This window comes from Tasmannia lanceolata, unplaced genomic scaffold (genome assembly GCF_043159265.1).
Source record: "Tasmannia lanceolata isolate RefF3 unplaced genomic scaffold, GAP_Taslan_0.1 ptg000018l, whole genome shotgun sequence".
Classification (NCBI taxonomy): Eukaryota; Viridiplantae; Streptophyta; class Magnoliopsida; order Canellales; family Winteraceae; genus Tasmannia; species Tasmannia lanceolata.
The window spans coordinates 40,603,640-40,621,182 of NW_027518695.1; positions in this window are offsets into that span (position 1 = coordinate 40,603,640).

Genomic DNA, 17,543 nt, shown 5'->3' on the forward strand with positions numbered 1-17,543 from the left:
GGAATTTATTCAAATTCATGCCGTTTGGAAGATGTCGAAGAGTAGTTGAAAACGAAAGAAACGGAGATGAAAAACTCCAAGTATTTTAAGAGTTATGATAGAAATAGTTAGACTCGCGCTTTCGCCTAGCACTTTACAGACCTACCTCTGATTTAATGACCATAACTCACTCAAGTCAACACGTAATTCAATGAAATTTGTTCCATTTCCAAGGAGTCGAAGTGTAGTTTAATACGGAAGAAACGGAGATGAAAAACTACTTGTATTTTGAGAGTTATGATGGAAATAATTAGACTCGCACTTTGGTCTAGCAGTTTGCAGACATACCTCCGATTGAATGACCATAACTCACTCAATTCAACTCGGAATTCGTTGAAATTTGTTCCATTTCGAAGGAGTCGAAGTGTAGTTTAAAACGGAAGAAACAGAGATGAAAAACTCCAAGTATTTTGAGAGTTATGATGGAAATAGTTAGACTCGCGCTATGGACTAGCAGTTTACAGACGTACCTCCGGTTGATTGACTATAACTCAGTCAATTCAACTCGGAATTGAATCAAATTCATGCCATTTCGAAGATGTCGAAGCGTAGTTGAAAACGGGAGAAACCGAGATGAAAAACTCTAAGTATTTTAAGAGTTATGATGGAAATAGTTAGACTCGCGCTTTCGCCTAGCCGTTTACAGACCTACCTCTGATTGAATGACCATAACTCATTCAATTCAACTCGGAATTCATTGAAATATGTCCCATTTTGAAGGAGTCGAAGTGTAGTTTAAAACGGAAGAAACGGAGATGCAAAACGCCAAGTATTTTTTAGAGTTATGGTTGAAATAGTTAGACTCGCGCTTTGGTCTAGCAGTTTACAGACCTACCTCCGATTCATTGACTAAGTCACTCAACCACTCGGAATTTATTCAAATTCATGCCGTTTGGAAGATGTCGAAGAGTAGTTGAAAACGAAAGAAACGGAGATGAAAACTCCAAGTATTTTAAGAGTTATGATAGAAATAGTTAGACTCGCGCTTTCGCCTAACACTTTACAGACCTACCTCTGATTTAATGACCATAACTCACTCAATTCAACACGTAATTCAATGAAATTTGTTCCATTTCCAAGGAGTCGAAGTGTAGTTTAATACGGAAGAAACGGAGATGAAAAACTACTTGTATTTTGAGAGTTATGATGGAAATAGTTAGACTCGCACTTTGGTCTAGCAGTTTGCAGACATACCTCCGATTGAATGACCATAACTCACTCAATTCAACTCGGAATTCGTTGAAATTTGTTCCATTTCGAAGGAGTCGAAGTGTAGTTTAAAACGGAAGAAACAGAGATGAAAAACTCCATGTATTTTGAGAGTTATGATGGAAATAGTTAGACTCGCGCTTTGGACTAGCAGTTTACAGACGTACCTCCGGTTGATTGACTATAACTCAGTCAATTCAACTCGGAATTGAATCAAATTCATGCCATTTCGAAGATGTCGAAGCGTAGTTGAAAACGGGAGAAACCGAGATGAAAAACTCTAAGTATTTTAAGAGTTATGATGAAAATAGTTAGACTCGCTCTTTCGCCTAGCAGTTTACAGACCTACATCTGATTGAATGACCATAACTCACTAAATTCAACTCGGAATTCATTGAAATTTGTTCCATTTCGAAGGAGTCGAAGTGTAGTTTAAAACAAAAGAAGCGGAGATGAAAAAAGGCAAGTATTTAGGAGTTATGGTGGAAATAGTTAAACTCGCACTTCCGTCAAGCAGTTTACAGACCTACCTCCGATTGATTGAATATAACTCACTCAATTCAACTCGAAATGGATTCAAATTCATGCCATTTCGAAGATGTCGAAGGGTAGTTAAAAATGGTAGAAACGGAGATGAAAAACTCCAAGTATGTTAAGAGTTATGATGGAAATAGTTAGACTCGCGCTTTCGCCTAGCAGTTTACAGACCTACCTCCGAGTGAATGACCATAACTCACTCAATTCAATTCAGAATTCATTGAAATTTATTCCATTTCGAAGGAGTCGAAGTGTTGTTTAAAATGGAAGAAACGGAGATGAAAAAAGCCAAGTATTTTGAGAGTTATGGTGGAAATAGTTAGACTCGCACTTTGGTCTAGCAGTTTACAGACCTACCTCCGATTGAATGACCATAACTCATTGAATTCAACACGGAATTCATTGAAATATGTCCAATTTTGAAGGAGTCGAAGTGTAGTTTAAAACGAAAGAAACGGAGATGCAAAAAGCCAAGTATTTTTTAGAATTATGTTTGAAATACTTAGACTCGCACTTTCGTCTAGCAGTTTACAGACCTACCTCCGATTCATTGACCATAAGTCACTCAACCACTCGGAATTTATTCAAATTCATGCCGTTTGGAAGATGTCGAAGAGTAGTTGAAAACGAAAGAAACGGAGATGAAAAACTCCAAGTATTTTAAGAGTTATGATAGAAATAGTTAGACTCGCGCTTTCGCCTAGCACTTTACAGACCTACCTCTGATTTAATGACCATAACTCACTCAATTCAACACGTAATTCAATGAAATTTGTTCCATTTCAAAGGAGTCGAAGTGTAGTTTAATACGGAAGAAACGGAGATGAAAAACTACTTGTATTTTGAGAGTTATGATGGAAATAGTTAGACTCGCACTTTGGTCTAGCAGTTTGCAGACCTACCTCCGATTCATTTACCATAAGTCACTCAACCACTCGGAATTTATTCAAATTCATGCCGTTTGGAAGATGTCGAAGAGTAGTTGAAAACGAAAGAAACGGAGATGAAAAACTCCAAGTATTTTAAGAGTTATGATAGAAATAGTTAGACTCGCGCTTTCGCCTAGCACTTTACAGACCTACCTCTGATTTAATGACCATAACTCACTCAATTCAACACGTAATTCAATGAAATTTGTTCCATTTCAAAGGAGTCGAAGTGTAGTTTAATACGGAAGAAACGGAGATGAAAAACTACTTGTATTTTGAGAGTTATGATGGAAATAGTTAGACTCGCACTTTGGTCTAGCAGTTTGCAGACATACCTCCGATTGAATGACCATAACTCACTCAATTCAACTCGGAATTCGTTGAAATTTGTTCCATTTCGAAGGAGTCGAAGTGTAGTTTAAAACGGAAGAAACAGAGATGAAAAACTCCAAGTATTTTGAGAGTTATGATGGAAATAGTTAGACTCGCGCTATGGACTAGCAGTTTACAGACGTACCTCCGGTTGATTGACTATAACTCAGTCAATTCAACTCGGAATTGAATCAAATTCATGCCATTTCGAATATGTCGAAGCGTAGTTGAAAACGGGAGAAACCGAGATGAAAAACTCTAAGTATTTTAAGAGTTATGATGAAAATAGTTAGACTCGCTCTTTCGCCTAGCAGTTTACAGACCTACATCTGATTGAATGACCATAACTCACTAAATTCAACTCGGAATTCATTGAAATTTGTTCCATTTCGAAGGAGTCGAAGTGTAGTTTAAAACAAAAGAAGCGGAGATGAAAAAAGGCAAGTATTTTAGGAGTTATGGTGGAAATAGTTAAACTCGCACTTCCGAAAAGCAGTTTACAGACCTACCTCCGATTGATTGAATATAACTCACTCAATTCAACTCGAAATGGATTCAAATTCATGCCATTTCGAAAATGTCGAAGGGTAGTTGAAAATGGAAGAAACGGAGATGAAAAACTCCAAGTATGTTAAGAGTTATGATGGAAATAGTTAGACTCGCGCTTTCGCCTAGCAGTTTACAGACCTACCTCCGAGTGAATGACCATAACTCACTCAATTCAATTCAGAATTCATTGAAATTTCTTCCATTTCGAAGGAGTCGAAGTGTTGTTTAAAATGGAAGAAACGGAGATGAAAAAAGCCAAGTATTTTGAGAGTTATGGTGGAAATAGTTAGACTCGCACTTTGGTCTAGCAGTTTACAGACCTACCTCCGATTGAATGACCATAACTCATTGAATTCAACACGGAATTCATTGAAATATGTCCCATTTTGAAGGAGTCGAAGTGTAGTTTAAAACGAAAGAAACGGAGATGCAAAAAGCCAAGTATTTTTTAGAATTATGTTTGAAATACTTAGACTCGCACTTTCGTCTAGCAGTTTACAGACCTTCCTCCGAATGATAACTCACTCAATTCAACTCGAAATAGATTCAAATTCATGCCATTTCGAAGATGTCGAAGGGTAGTTGAAAATGGAAGAGACGGAGATGAAAAACTCCAAGTATGTTAAGAGTTATGATGGAAATAGTTAGACTCGCGCTTTCGCGAAGCAGTTTACAGAACTACCTCCGAGTGAATGACCATAACTCACTCATTTCAACTCAGAATTCATTGAAATTTGTTCCATTTCGAAGGAGTCGAACTGAAGTTTAAAACGGAAAAAACGGATATGAAAAAAGCCAAGTATTTTGGGAGTTATGGTGGAAATAGTTAGACTCGCACTTTCGTCTAGGAGTCTACAGACATACCTCTGATTGATTGACAATAACTAACTCAATTAAATTTGAAATGGATTCAAATTCATGCCATTTCGAAGATGTCGAAGTGTAGTTGAAAGCGGGAGAAACGGAGATGAAAAACTCCAAGTATCTTAACAGTTATGATGGAAATAGTTAAACTCGCGCTTTGGTCTAGCAGTTACAGACCTACCTCCGATTTATTCACCATAAGTCACTCAATTCGACTCGGAATTTATTCAAATTCATGCCACTTGGAAGCTGTCGAAGTGTAGTTGAAAACGAAAAAAACGGAGATGAAAAACTCCAAGTATTTTAAGAGTTATAATAGAAATAGTTAGACTCGCGCTTTCGCCTAGCAGTTTACAGACCTACCTCCGGTTGGTTGACCATAACTCACTCAATTCAACTCAAAATTGATTCAAATTCATGCCATTTCGAAGATGTCGAAATTGGAGTTGGAAACGGAAGAAACGGAGATAAAAAACTCCAAGTATTTTAAGAGTTATGATGGAAATAGTTAGACTCGCTCTTTCGCCTAGCAGTTTACAGACCTATATCCGATGGAATGACCATAACTCACTAAATTCAACTCGGAATTCATTGAAATTTGGTGCATTTCGAAGGACTCGAAGTGTAGTTTAAAACGGAAGAAGCGGAGATGAAAGAGCCAAGTATTTTAAGAGTTATGGTGGAAATAGTTAGACCTGTACTTTCGTCTAGCAGTTTACAGACCTACCTCCGATTGATAACTCACTCAATTCAACTCGAAATATATTCAAATTCATGCCATTTCGAAGATGTCGAAGGGTAGTTGAAAATGGAAGAAACAGAGATGAAAAACTCCAAGTATGTTAAGAGTTATGATGGAAATAATTAAACTCGCGCTTTCTCCTAGCAGTTTACAGACCTACCTCCGAGTGAATGACGATAACTCACTCAATTCAACTCGGAATTCATTGAAATTTCTTCAATTTCGAAGGAGTCGAAGTGTTGTTTAAAACGGAAGAAACGGAGATGAAAAAAGCCAAGTATTTTGAGAGTTATAGTGGAAATAGTTAGACTCGCACTTTCGTCTAGTAGTTTACAGACATACCTCCGATTGATTGACAATAACTAACTCAATTAAATTTGAAATGGATTCAAATTCATGCCATTTCGAAGATGTCGAAGTGTAGTTGAAAGCGGGAGAAACGGAGATGAAAAACTCCAAGTATCTTAAGAGTTATGATGGAGATAGTTAGACTCGCGCTTTGGTCTAGCAGTTTACAGACCTACCTCCGATTCATTAACCATAAGTCACTCAATTCGACTCGGAATTTATTCAAATTCATGCCACTTGGAAGCTGTCGAAGTGTAGTTGAAAACAAAAAAAACGGAGATGAAAAACTCCAAGTATTTTAAGAGTTATAATAGAAATAGTTAGACTCGCGCTTTCGCCTAGCAGTTTACAGACCTACCTGTGGACCCCGATCCGGAGAGGACGAGTGCGGCGAGGGACGCGAGGTCCCCACAGCAATCCTCTAAGATCTCCACAATGTGAAGGAGAGCTCTGCCAAGGAACTCTCGAAACGGATGCCACCCTCACAGCATAGCACGAGTGGCGATACAAAACGAATGAGATACATCCTGATCAGGAGCCAGGGCTCGAAACCGAGATGTACCTATAATAACTCAGAGTCGCCATCCATGGATAGGCCATGGAACCCTAAAATCAAATCCTCTGTGCAATGGATAACCAGAAATATATATGGGTTCGTGCCTGGTTACGAATGGGGAAGGTCTGAGAGCACCCCCAATTCGCCCGAGTGCAAGCACTTGGTCTCTTATGCCATTTTCATTAACTCCAAAGAAGTTTGGGTAAAAATCATATGAAATGGGAACAATCCTCAGGAATCGTCTACCTAAGCATGCATTTCCTGAGAATGAAGAAATAAACACATAAAATGAAAATGTGTCACCTAAGCAAAGCTAGGTTATGGGTGACATGCCTAACTCTAATGCAAGACTGGACTCGGACCAGAATGGCCATCCATCCTAGCTGCACTACGTATCCCGGCCTCGGGAAGAATCGGAGCCCACGTAGTTCGATGCCCTATTCAAAATTATGATGCCTAAGACACCTAGACCTCTATCCTAGACTCGATCTAAAAGACCGGACTAGTTATTAAAGCTTCTTGAACTATTATTTAAATTCCAATGAATGGTGGATTTTAGGACATCCTATATGCCCTAACTAAATGCAGATTGATTAGCCTTAAGCTAATGCAGGTGGTTCCTACAATCCTATGTGTAACTAGGCCGTGCAACCTAATGAAAACCACGGGATGACTATATGCCTAGTCTAGCCATCGGTTCGACTAAATGTCTAACCGATCGACTCGAGGCCTCCTAACTCTAGGGACACTCACACGACAGGACATACCATATCAATACAAATCAAGACAAACTCCTAACTCTAGAACACAACCTAAACAGCTAGGACATACTCCTAACTCTAGAGGAAGATCTTTTCGAAAATGGTTTGAATATTTTTGTAATTTTCAAAGGTTTAAAATTTTTATTTTTAAAGGTTTGGCTGGACTTGGGATGTGGATCCCAAGCTGCACTACGTACCTCGTGGAAGAGGATCAAGCCAACGTAGTTCGAAACGAACTCTCTACCTATCAAACACTTACGGCAAATCAACTATGCTCTAATAATACTATTATAAGAGCAAATGAGTCAAAGACTCTCTAATGACAGTAACTGGAGAATAAATGAGTCAAAGACTCTCTAATAAAAGCGACTAAAGGATAAACGAGTCAAAGATTCTCTAATAAGAGCAACTGATAACACTGAAATGAGATAACGAAGTCAAAGACTCTCTAATAATACTGCAAATGAAACAGATGAGTCAAAGACTCTCTAAAAACGGAAACACGAGTCAAAGACTCCAATGACACCAACTAAAAGATAAATGAGTCAAAGACTCTCTAAAGGAAAAGAAACACGAGTCAAAGACTCCACTAACATTAACTAAAGGATTAATGAGTAAAGACTCTCTAAAAGAGATGAAAAACACGAGTCAAAGACTCCACTAACACCAACTAAAGGATATATGAGTCAAAGACTCTCTAAAGGAAAAGAAATACGAGTCAAAGACTCCACTAACACCAACTAAAGGATAAATGAGTCAAAGACTCTCTAAAAGAGATGAAAATACGAGTCAAAGACTCCACTAACACCAACTAAAGGATATATGAGTCAAAGACTCTCTAAAGGAAAAGAAATACGAGTCAAAGACTCCACTAACACCAACTAAAGGATAAATGAGTCAAAGACTCTCTAAAAGAGATGAAAATACGAGTCAAAGACTCCACTAACACCAACTAAAGGATATATGAGTCAAAGACTCTCTAAAGGAAAAGAAACACAGTCAAAGACTCTACTAACACCAACTAAAGGCTAAATGAGTCAAAGACTCTCTAAAGGAAAAGAAACATGAGTCAAAGACTCTACTAACACCAACTAAAGGATAAATGAGTCAAAGACTCTCTAAAAGAGATGAAAACACGAGTCAAAGACTCTACTAACACCAACTAAAGGATATATGAGTCAAAGACTCTCTAAAGGAAAAGAAACACGAGTCAAAGACTCCACTAACACCAACTAAAGGATAAATGAGTCAAAGACTCTCTAAAAGAGATGAAAACACGAGTCAAATCAGATAATATAAGATTGAAAATCTGTGATCAAGATGAGATGAGATAGCATAAGATTGCTTTCAACGGATGGATCATGAATGACTAATCCTATGAGATCTTTGGAAATGAATGGGATTTACATCCTAACCCCAAAGGAAAAGTTTTTTAATCTTCGCACATTTTATCAGTGTTACCTGAAGGCATCAACCCTAACCATAATCTAGCGGAGTGGAGAAAGGATCTCGACTCATGACTTTGTTTGTGTACCTAGGACCGATCGTAGCCATTGGAAGATGGACTACGGCCTAATCTAGACACAAATGGGTAGGATATCCTAAACTAGGCTCACACACGTGATGCACATGTGTTCGTATACTACATGCATGTGTGGGTTAATCTAGGGGTAAGGCCAAGAGTTCCCTTAGCGCGAATCCATGTTCGATATACTGTACCAGTGTCCGGCGTATCAGTACGTGAACAAGAGATCCGTTTACGTACCATAAAGGTACTAGGCTAAGGGTGGAATGCTTCTCTAGCACAGAGGCACCAGGTGATGAAATCCCAGTCAACCATGCTAGATAACACTCCGGGTTCCTAAAATAGGACGTGTGTGCATGTGAGATGCAGGGGTTTAGATGCAAGTGATGTAAGTGTGTGCAATAAGTTCGCGCAATCTATGATGCCTTCAGGTTTTGTTAGATTAAGTTTGAGTAAATGTGATGAGAAAATAAAACATACAAACTAATCACAGCATCAGGATTTTACAAAGGAAATCAGTGATTCCTAAGGTTTCTATTTTGATAATTTAATGATTGAATATGTGATGGAATATTATGATCTGGAAATTTTTAAAACAATTTGATTTTAATTCAATTTACTCAAGGATTTTAAAAGGTTTCAATTCAGATTGTAGATTTACACATCAACATATAACAAAGCTTTTCAGAACAAGATGAAATTTTTACAGTAACTTCTCCTTAATTATATAAGATTATAATAAAAATTTCATAGATTTTAAATGTGGTTTGCTATTAGTTTTTCAATGTTGAAAGTTTCTGTCCAGATTGTGAATTAACACAGTAACGTATAACAAATCAATTCAAAACAATATGAAATTTCTATAGTATGTTTATTACAATAAGAAAGGATTACTGTAAAAGTTTCATAAATTTTAAAAATGATTTACTATTAATTTACGATTTTACAAATATCCATCCAGATTATGAATTAACAAAGAAACACATAGTAAATCAAATCCAAATCAGTTTAAACTTTATGAAAACATGTAATTCCAGTAGTAATTATCAAACAAATATTTTCAGAAGTTTTCATTGCAATTTACTATTTGTATCAGATTTAATACAGCATGCATGATTTTACGTAAAAAATCATAAACAAATATCCAACAGAAACCAAAAATCTTGAAAACTTCACGGGAGATTAGATTAGATTTAATTTGCATCTCATCCAAATTTCACTTTTGAAAACATTATAGAGTTTTTGAAAATTGGTTTTTTCCAAAAATACCCCTAGAGTTAAATGAATTTTTAAACCCTTTAAATCAAATCAAGAATTCATAAAGAAATTCGTACTAATTTAAAATCTTACAATTATATTATGTTTAAATTTTCATTGATTTTGGATCTATGTTGACATCTTCTTAAATTCAATCTTTAGAATTTTACCCCTTTGAGGGTAAAGTTCAAAAGGTCAAATTACGGTCAAAACGAAGTCAAAATTCTTCGAAATTCCAGATTTCTACACTTCTTAATGTGCAAAACACTCAGAGATTGAAAAAAACATATTTTGAATAACAATAAGAAAAAATAAAAATAAATCACAAATTCTATCCTAGCATGCTTCTAGTTTAAGATATATGAAAGAGGGTTTTGGAATACCAACCTTGCTAGCTCTCCTTGTCTCTAGGGTAAGTAATCCTCGGATATACGCTTTGTCTTACCCTTTCAATTAGCAAAGAAAACCCCAAAAAAAAAATGTTACCGCCGATCCGTTCCGCCGTCTTTCACTTTCTCTTAGAGGGAAGGATTGGGAGGTGATTGGGAGAGATAATGGAAGAAGAATATAGGGAAAGGGATTTGAGGGAGTGATTGGAAGAGATAATGGAAGAGAAAGAGATAATTGAAGGTAAATCTCCTTTTTTTCTCCTCTTTTTTATGGATGGGAAGGAAGATATATATAGGGAGAGAAAGAGAGAGAGAGAGATGTGTTGGTGGAGAGCTCATCATGTTGTCCCTCTTAGTGGAGAATCCATCATCATTCTTCTTAGTGGAGGGCCCATCATGTTTCTTAGTGGAGAATCCATCATCATTCTTCTTAGTGGAGGGCCCATCATGTTTCTTAGTGGAGAATCCATCATCATTCTTCTTAGTGGAGGGCCCATCATGTTTCTTAGTGGAGAATCCATCATCATTCTTCTTAGTGGAGGGCCCATCATGTTTCTTAGTGGAGAATCCATCATCATTCTTCTTAGTGGAGGGCCCATCATGTTTCTTAGTGGAGAATCCATCATTATTGTTCTTAGTGGAGGGCCCATCATGTTTCTTTAGTGGAGAATCCATCATTATTGTTCTTCATAAGAGGCCTCACAAGAGGCCCTACTGAGGCCCCACAATGTGGGCCCCACAACGCGGGCCCCACAACGTGGGCCCCACAATGTGGGCCCTCGGTTGATTCGAATTTTAAACAAATGTTCAATGCGGGCCCACCAAACGGGTCCAAATTCTCCCTCGCTTGGATTCTTATGAATAATCTCTCTCAACCTCTCACGGAAAAATGCAAAACATGGCGGAAATGATCGGATGGGGTTTCTCCCAAGCATAGCGAACTTGGGTCCGGTCAAAATGGGGTGTCTACAGATGCCCCTCTTTGGCAGAGCGTGTGTAACACGCGAATGGCAAAGCTGAACAGACGACACATTTTGACTGACCCGAAACCAAAACAAAGCAAATTTTTGGGTTTTCAGTTTTAAAACGATATTCACAAAGATAAAACTCTACTAACAATAGGGAGATAGTCTCTCACCGACTCTTAACTCGGCAACTAAGACATCTCAAAGAGATAGTCTCTCCCTAATACTCATGACTCGACTAATTAATAAAAAACGAACGAACGATTACAAAAACACAAACATTTTTTCTTTTTCTTTTTTTTTATATATCAGGCTAAGCCAAAGTACACATAACAATTGCTCAAAGAGCACAAACCAAACAAACAAACCAATCACTTCAATTACTCAAAGAGCTTTCATTTTTTTTTTCTTAGAAACCACGTTGCAATTTGTCTAAGACAAGCACAAACTCAAACACTTAAAGAGTTTTTCCTTTTTAGAAACCTGCAAAAATAGGCCAAAGACCAATGTATTGAAACTCGTCCAAAACAAGTTCAAAACCAAACACTCAAAGAGTTTTTCTTTTTTAGAAACCTGCAAAAATAGGCCAAAGACCAATGTATTGAAACTCGTCCAAAACCAAACACTCAAAGAGTTTTTCCTTTTTAGAAACCTGCAAAAATAGGCCAAAGACCAATGTATTGAAACTCGTCCAAAACAAGTTCAAAACCAAACACTCAAAGAGTTTTTTTCTTTTTAGAAACCTGCAAAAATAGGCCAAAGACCAATGTATTGAAACTCGTCCAAAACAAGTTCAAAACCAAACACTCAAAGAGTTTTTTTTTTTTTTTTTTTTAAATCATGCCGATCAGTCAAAGACTCGACCAATTATTAGGGTAATCGAATATTCAAGCTAAACTCAAACTTCTAATACCCGAGGCGAGACTAAGTCTCAAGCCCAGCGATAGTTATACAGATCATTGCTGAAAATAAATCTGTGTAACTATCCGAGTAACTCTGACTCCTCTCTTTCAAGGTAGCGAATCACTTCGGATCATGCGGTTCTGCTAAACAGTTCCACGTAAATCCAAATTCGTAGGTCCTGCTAAACAGTCCCCTACAAACCTCTTCGCAGATACACATGACTCCTAACACGTTAGGAAGCTGCACATTGCGGGACGATGATTAGGTAAGTCACCACTTGACATTACACTACTAATCATCTGGGTACTAAGTACCAGAGGCGAGACTAAGTCTCAAGCCTAGCGATAGTTATACAGATCATTACTGAAAATAAATCTGTTTAACTATCCGAGTAACTCTGACTCCTCTCTTTCAAGGTAGCGAATCACTCCGGATCACGCGGTTCTGCTAAACAGTTCCACATAAACCCAAATTCGTAGGTCCTGCTAAACAGTCCCCTACAAACCTCTTCGCAGATACACATGACTCCTAACTCGTTAAGAAGCTGCACATTGCGGAACGATGATTAGGTAAGTCACTACTTGACATTACACTACTAATCATCGGGGTACTAAATACCCGGGAGAAGGAAGAAAAGACCAATCCGTGTAACACAGGATCGGAAATATTTTCCTTATTAAAACATTTCAAAAAGACCAAACCGTGTAACACAGGTTCGATAATTTCCATCTCTATTAAAATCTTTCAAAAGGACCAAACCGTGTAACACAGGTTCGGTAATTTCTATCTCTGTTAAAAACTTTCAAAACGACCAAACTGTGTTACACAGGTTCGGTAATTTCAAACTCTGTTAAAATCTTTCAAAAAGACCAAACCGCGTAACGCAAGTTCGGTAATTTCAAACTCTGTTAAAATCTTTCAAAAAGACCAAACCGCGTAATGCAAGTTCGGTAAATTCAAACTCTGTTAAAATCTCGTCGATCAGTCTAAAACTTTCTCGACCACTTATTAGGGTACTCGAATATTCGAGCTAAACTCAAACTTCTAATACCCGAGGCGAGACTAAGTCTCAAGCCCTCCTAACACGTTAGGAAGCTGCACATTGCGGAACGATGATTAGGTAAGTCACTACTTGACATTACAATACTAATCATCTGGGTACTAAGTACCCGAGGCGAGACTAAGTCTCAAGCCTAGCGATAGTTATACAGATCATTACTGAAAATAAATCTGTTTAACTATCCGAGTAACTCTGACTCCTCTCTTTCAAGGTAGCGAATCACTCAAGGTCACGCGGTTCTGCTAAACAGTTCCACATAAACCCAAATTCGTAGGTCCTGCTAAACAGTCCCCTACAAACCTCTTCGCAGATACACATGACTCCTAACACGTTAGGAAGCTGCACATAGCGGAACGATGATTAGGTAAGTCACCACTTGACATTACAATATTAATCATCGGGGTACTAAATACCCGGGAGAAGGAAGAAAAGACCAATCCGTGTAACACAGGATCAGAAATTTTCCCCTAATTAAAAATCTTTCAAAATGATCGAAGAAAAGACCAAACCGTGTAACACAGGTTCGGTAATTTTCACATTCTATTAAAAACCTTTAAAAGGAATGAAGAATTTACCATCTTTGATCAATTTCACTAATGGGCCAGTCATCTCTTACCAAGAATAACTAGGAGCGCATGATCTTTGCTGAAAGCAAAACTCAAATAGATTGATGAGATTTTCAGGTGTTGACTCTCTTTAACAGGTGAGAAGCATTTTGATGAGGTTTGAAGGATGCAGGAATAGATTCTATACTCCACTGGGAATTGAAGTTTCTGAAACTGACTCCAAAAGAAACAATTTGATCAAGGAATTCAACTCAAAGAGTATGGTCAAGCTTCTCTGGTTTCTATTTGCTAAGAATAGATATCCCAGTTATCATTGTGTAATATCTTTTATGACGCAAGTCATAAAAGATGCCCCTAGTATGATGTGCTTCCATGACAAAGTCTTAAGAAGGCAGAACCAAGGTAAGTAGAAAAAATTTGAGTTTGCATGGGTTCTTTCTTTGGTATAGTGGTAAAACCAACTCTACAAAGGCTGAACGTAAGAATTCTTCATTTTGCTCAGTGTTTGAGGCTTTGATGTTTCAGGCAGGTCAGAATAAAAAATCTCTTGCCCTTCTTTGATTCTTAAACCAGGATCTACTTTGAATTTTCTTTTCACTTTGGAAGGTATACACCCATTCTCTCCAGTGCCAAACACTTTTGATTCTAAAAGAAAAACAATGATAAACCAGAAACAGACTTCTGATGACTCTTTCAAAGAAGACTTACAATATTCAAGGGACTTGACTAAATTTTGATTCACCCTTAGATAAAATGTGTTATTTTGTTATGGTAAGGTTAGCCACTCTTAGAGCACTCTCAAAAACTATGTCAAGATGACCTAATTTCCTCCATCGGGATCTCCGTCATGGTTGTTACCCCTTTCGGATTGCTCGGTCTTAATGCCCCTAGTTTAAAAAGGTGTCAAAATAAGTCTCGCTGACACTACTCGGATTCCAGGATTCTGCCCTGTGCAGAGGTGGCTTCTCCGTCTCCCTGATTTCTCTCTTCAAAAGAAGTCATAACTTTTGCTTTCCAAGCTTTCAGTCTGAAAGACCACTTATCTCAACTTTTGCTTGTACTCAAACTTGGGAATTCTACGTAACTGAGGAACTCCTTCTGCTTCTATTCAACTCAACTGTTCATGGGAAGTCTTTGCCCTTGACTGGATTACCTCTTCAAGTTTTCAATCCAGCAGACCACTACCCTGACTTTTTGCATAAGCTAACTCTTTTGGCTGTTAACTTAGCAAATGTATATCTCTAGGCCGCCCTTTCGGGTTTTCAACCTAGTGGGTCTTCAGACTCTCATTCTTTTCTTTCTGTTTTTCTTTTCATTCGCCTCGAACCTTTGCTTGTTTCACCAGAAGGACTTTCTAGGTGGACTTGGGTTCGAAAGGGTTGAATACCTAAGGTTCTAAAGATTTGAACCGAATCTGGTCTAGCCAGACTACCTACATACCCCAAAGATGGAGGATCAGATCCGCGTAGTTCGCTTTGGGATTTTTCAAAGAATGGTTTAGCATTTAGCTTCAAAATTTTCAAAGGGGATTTTATCCCAAGGTTTGACCGAACTTGAATTAATCAAGTTGCCTACGTACCCCTGAAGAGGTGGGGATCAGGTCCGACGTAGTTCGGGTGCATAAATGCCCCGGGTTTATAATGTGTTTGAAAAGAAGTTGTTTTAATTTTGCTTTTGGCCCAAAGGGTTTACAAATGGATTTTAAAACATTAGGATTTTGGCTATAAAATCTCAAACGATCAAGGATGGCCTCCTGATGTATTTGATGTACAAGCCCTTTTGTTTAAGGTTCAAAGCCTTTGAAATTTTTTTTTTTTTTTTTTTTTTTTTGAGGAGTCTGGTGGTTTTCTGGCAAAACTTCAACCACTGTGCTCCACTCCCGTCTCAAAGATCTTGAATTTATGCTCAAGATTCCACAACTCTGTCTGAAAATCTTCTCTCAATATCTCATCAGCTCCACAGGATGCCTGACGCTTATCTCTTTAAAATTTTATTCCTCAACTGGATGTCTAAAGCAGATGAAGTCTTGCTTTGATCAACGACAGGGCATTCCCCTGGTTTATCCTTATAGGATCAAGCAAAACTACCTCAAACCCCTCTAAACAGGTTTATCAATTCTTTGCGCTCCTTAGGAGATCTCTTTAAAATTTTATTCCTCAACTGGATGTCTAAAGCAGATGAAGTCTTGCTTTGATCAACGACAGGGCATTCCCCTGGTTTATCCTTATAGGATCAAGCAAAACTACCTCAAACCCCTCTAAACAGGTTTATCAATTCTTTGCGCTCCTTAGGAGATAAAGTTTTTCCAATCCATCCATCCCGAGTTTCGGATTTCGATACCACTATCAATGGCTTTGATTTCTTCTTTAAGTGGCTATGCTCGACGCTCTTCCTCTCGTTCGACCATCTTTCAGATCTCGAGGTGAATTTCGTCTGCATTCTCATCCGAGAAGGGGGTCTTTAGTTGTTTAAACATTAGATCTAAGAGTGAATCATAGAGTATCAAAGATACGAAATCAACAATTTTATTGAATTGAGGACTGTAAGTACATTGATGATTTTTGACACACCTCAATGGGCTCTTCAACAGTTCTGATAGAAAACAGAATACTGACTCTGTATAAGAAAGATTGACAGACATGACTTCATTTTTTTTTTTAACATCTACGTAACTGAACTTTTTCAACTTAGAGAGAAGAAAGTTGATGTACACTCAATGAAAGACAAATCTAAAGATACAGGACACTTCTTCAAAGGTAGTGAACTGACACTGAAAGCTTATAGGTGATACACCTTTCCTCATGATAATGATAACTATAAAGTTCAATCCCGGAGTAGAAATCACAGAAAAGGCAACTCCACAAGGTCTAGGTTAAATGGGGCAACAAAAGGCTTATGTTGACAATGTGGGTAAAACAATGGACTGCCGGATCAAGTATGATTAGAAATAGTCAGTCTTTAGAAAAAATGGTCTTTCGCCCTTGACTTGGAAGCACACAGACTAGATCAATAGTCATGGGATAAAGATTCTGAACAAACAGAGAAAAGAGTAATCTTGAAATACACCAAAGGGTATTTTATTCTAAAAATCAAAGAAATACTGTCTATGAAGGTCAAAGCGAAATAGACAGTGATATTATGACCTACATCAACAGGGTTTCAATGAATTCTCAATCCACACCTTGAAGTCTCATTTGAGTATAACTGCTCTTCTTTTTGGGAATGAAAGAGTCAGGAACGATAAACATCCATAATCAAAATAAATTTCGATCTCAGCAATGATCATGCACTCAAAGAATACAGGTAAGATCAAACTTTTCCATTAATGATTTCGATATGATCCAAGGGTAAAAGATATATGATAGGTAAACATGGATCAAAAAATCAATGGCTCAGATAATAGACCATGGCCATAAGAATGACAAAAGTAAGGTCAAAGACCAGATCTAAAATCTGAATGATGGATATCAACAACTGTACGATCAATATGAGATGAAATGATAGACCATGGTCATAAGGACAGCAAACGAGCTATCGGCCAGATCTCAAGACAAACAGGTTGACAAATAAGGATCTAATCCTACTAAATGATGTATACATGAGAATCAAGACAAGGCAGACTGACTCCAAAGGATAGCAATCATGCTTAACATACTTTTGGATAAAATCCAGCAGCATAACGGCTATATGAGGAGGTCAAGGTCCAGACTAAGTAAACTGACTCTAAAGAGTAGCCGTCATGCTCAAAATGTTCTGGATAAAATCCGGCAGCATAACGACTATACAAGGGATCACCCTAGCTCAATCGAAAGGTATGAATAACGGTTACTAGAGAAGGGTGATCAACAGATGGACTAACCAAAGGTGAGAATATACAACAATGGGTCAAACCCTATAATCAACAGATCAAGGGCTAAACTCGGCCAAGGTAATGACGGTCAAAATCCACTGACTAGATCTAGATCTAAATTC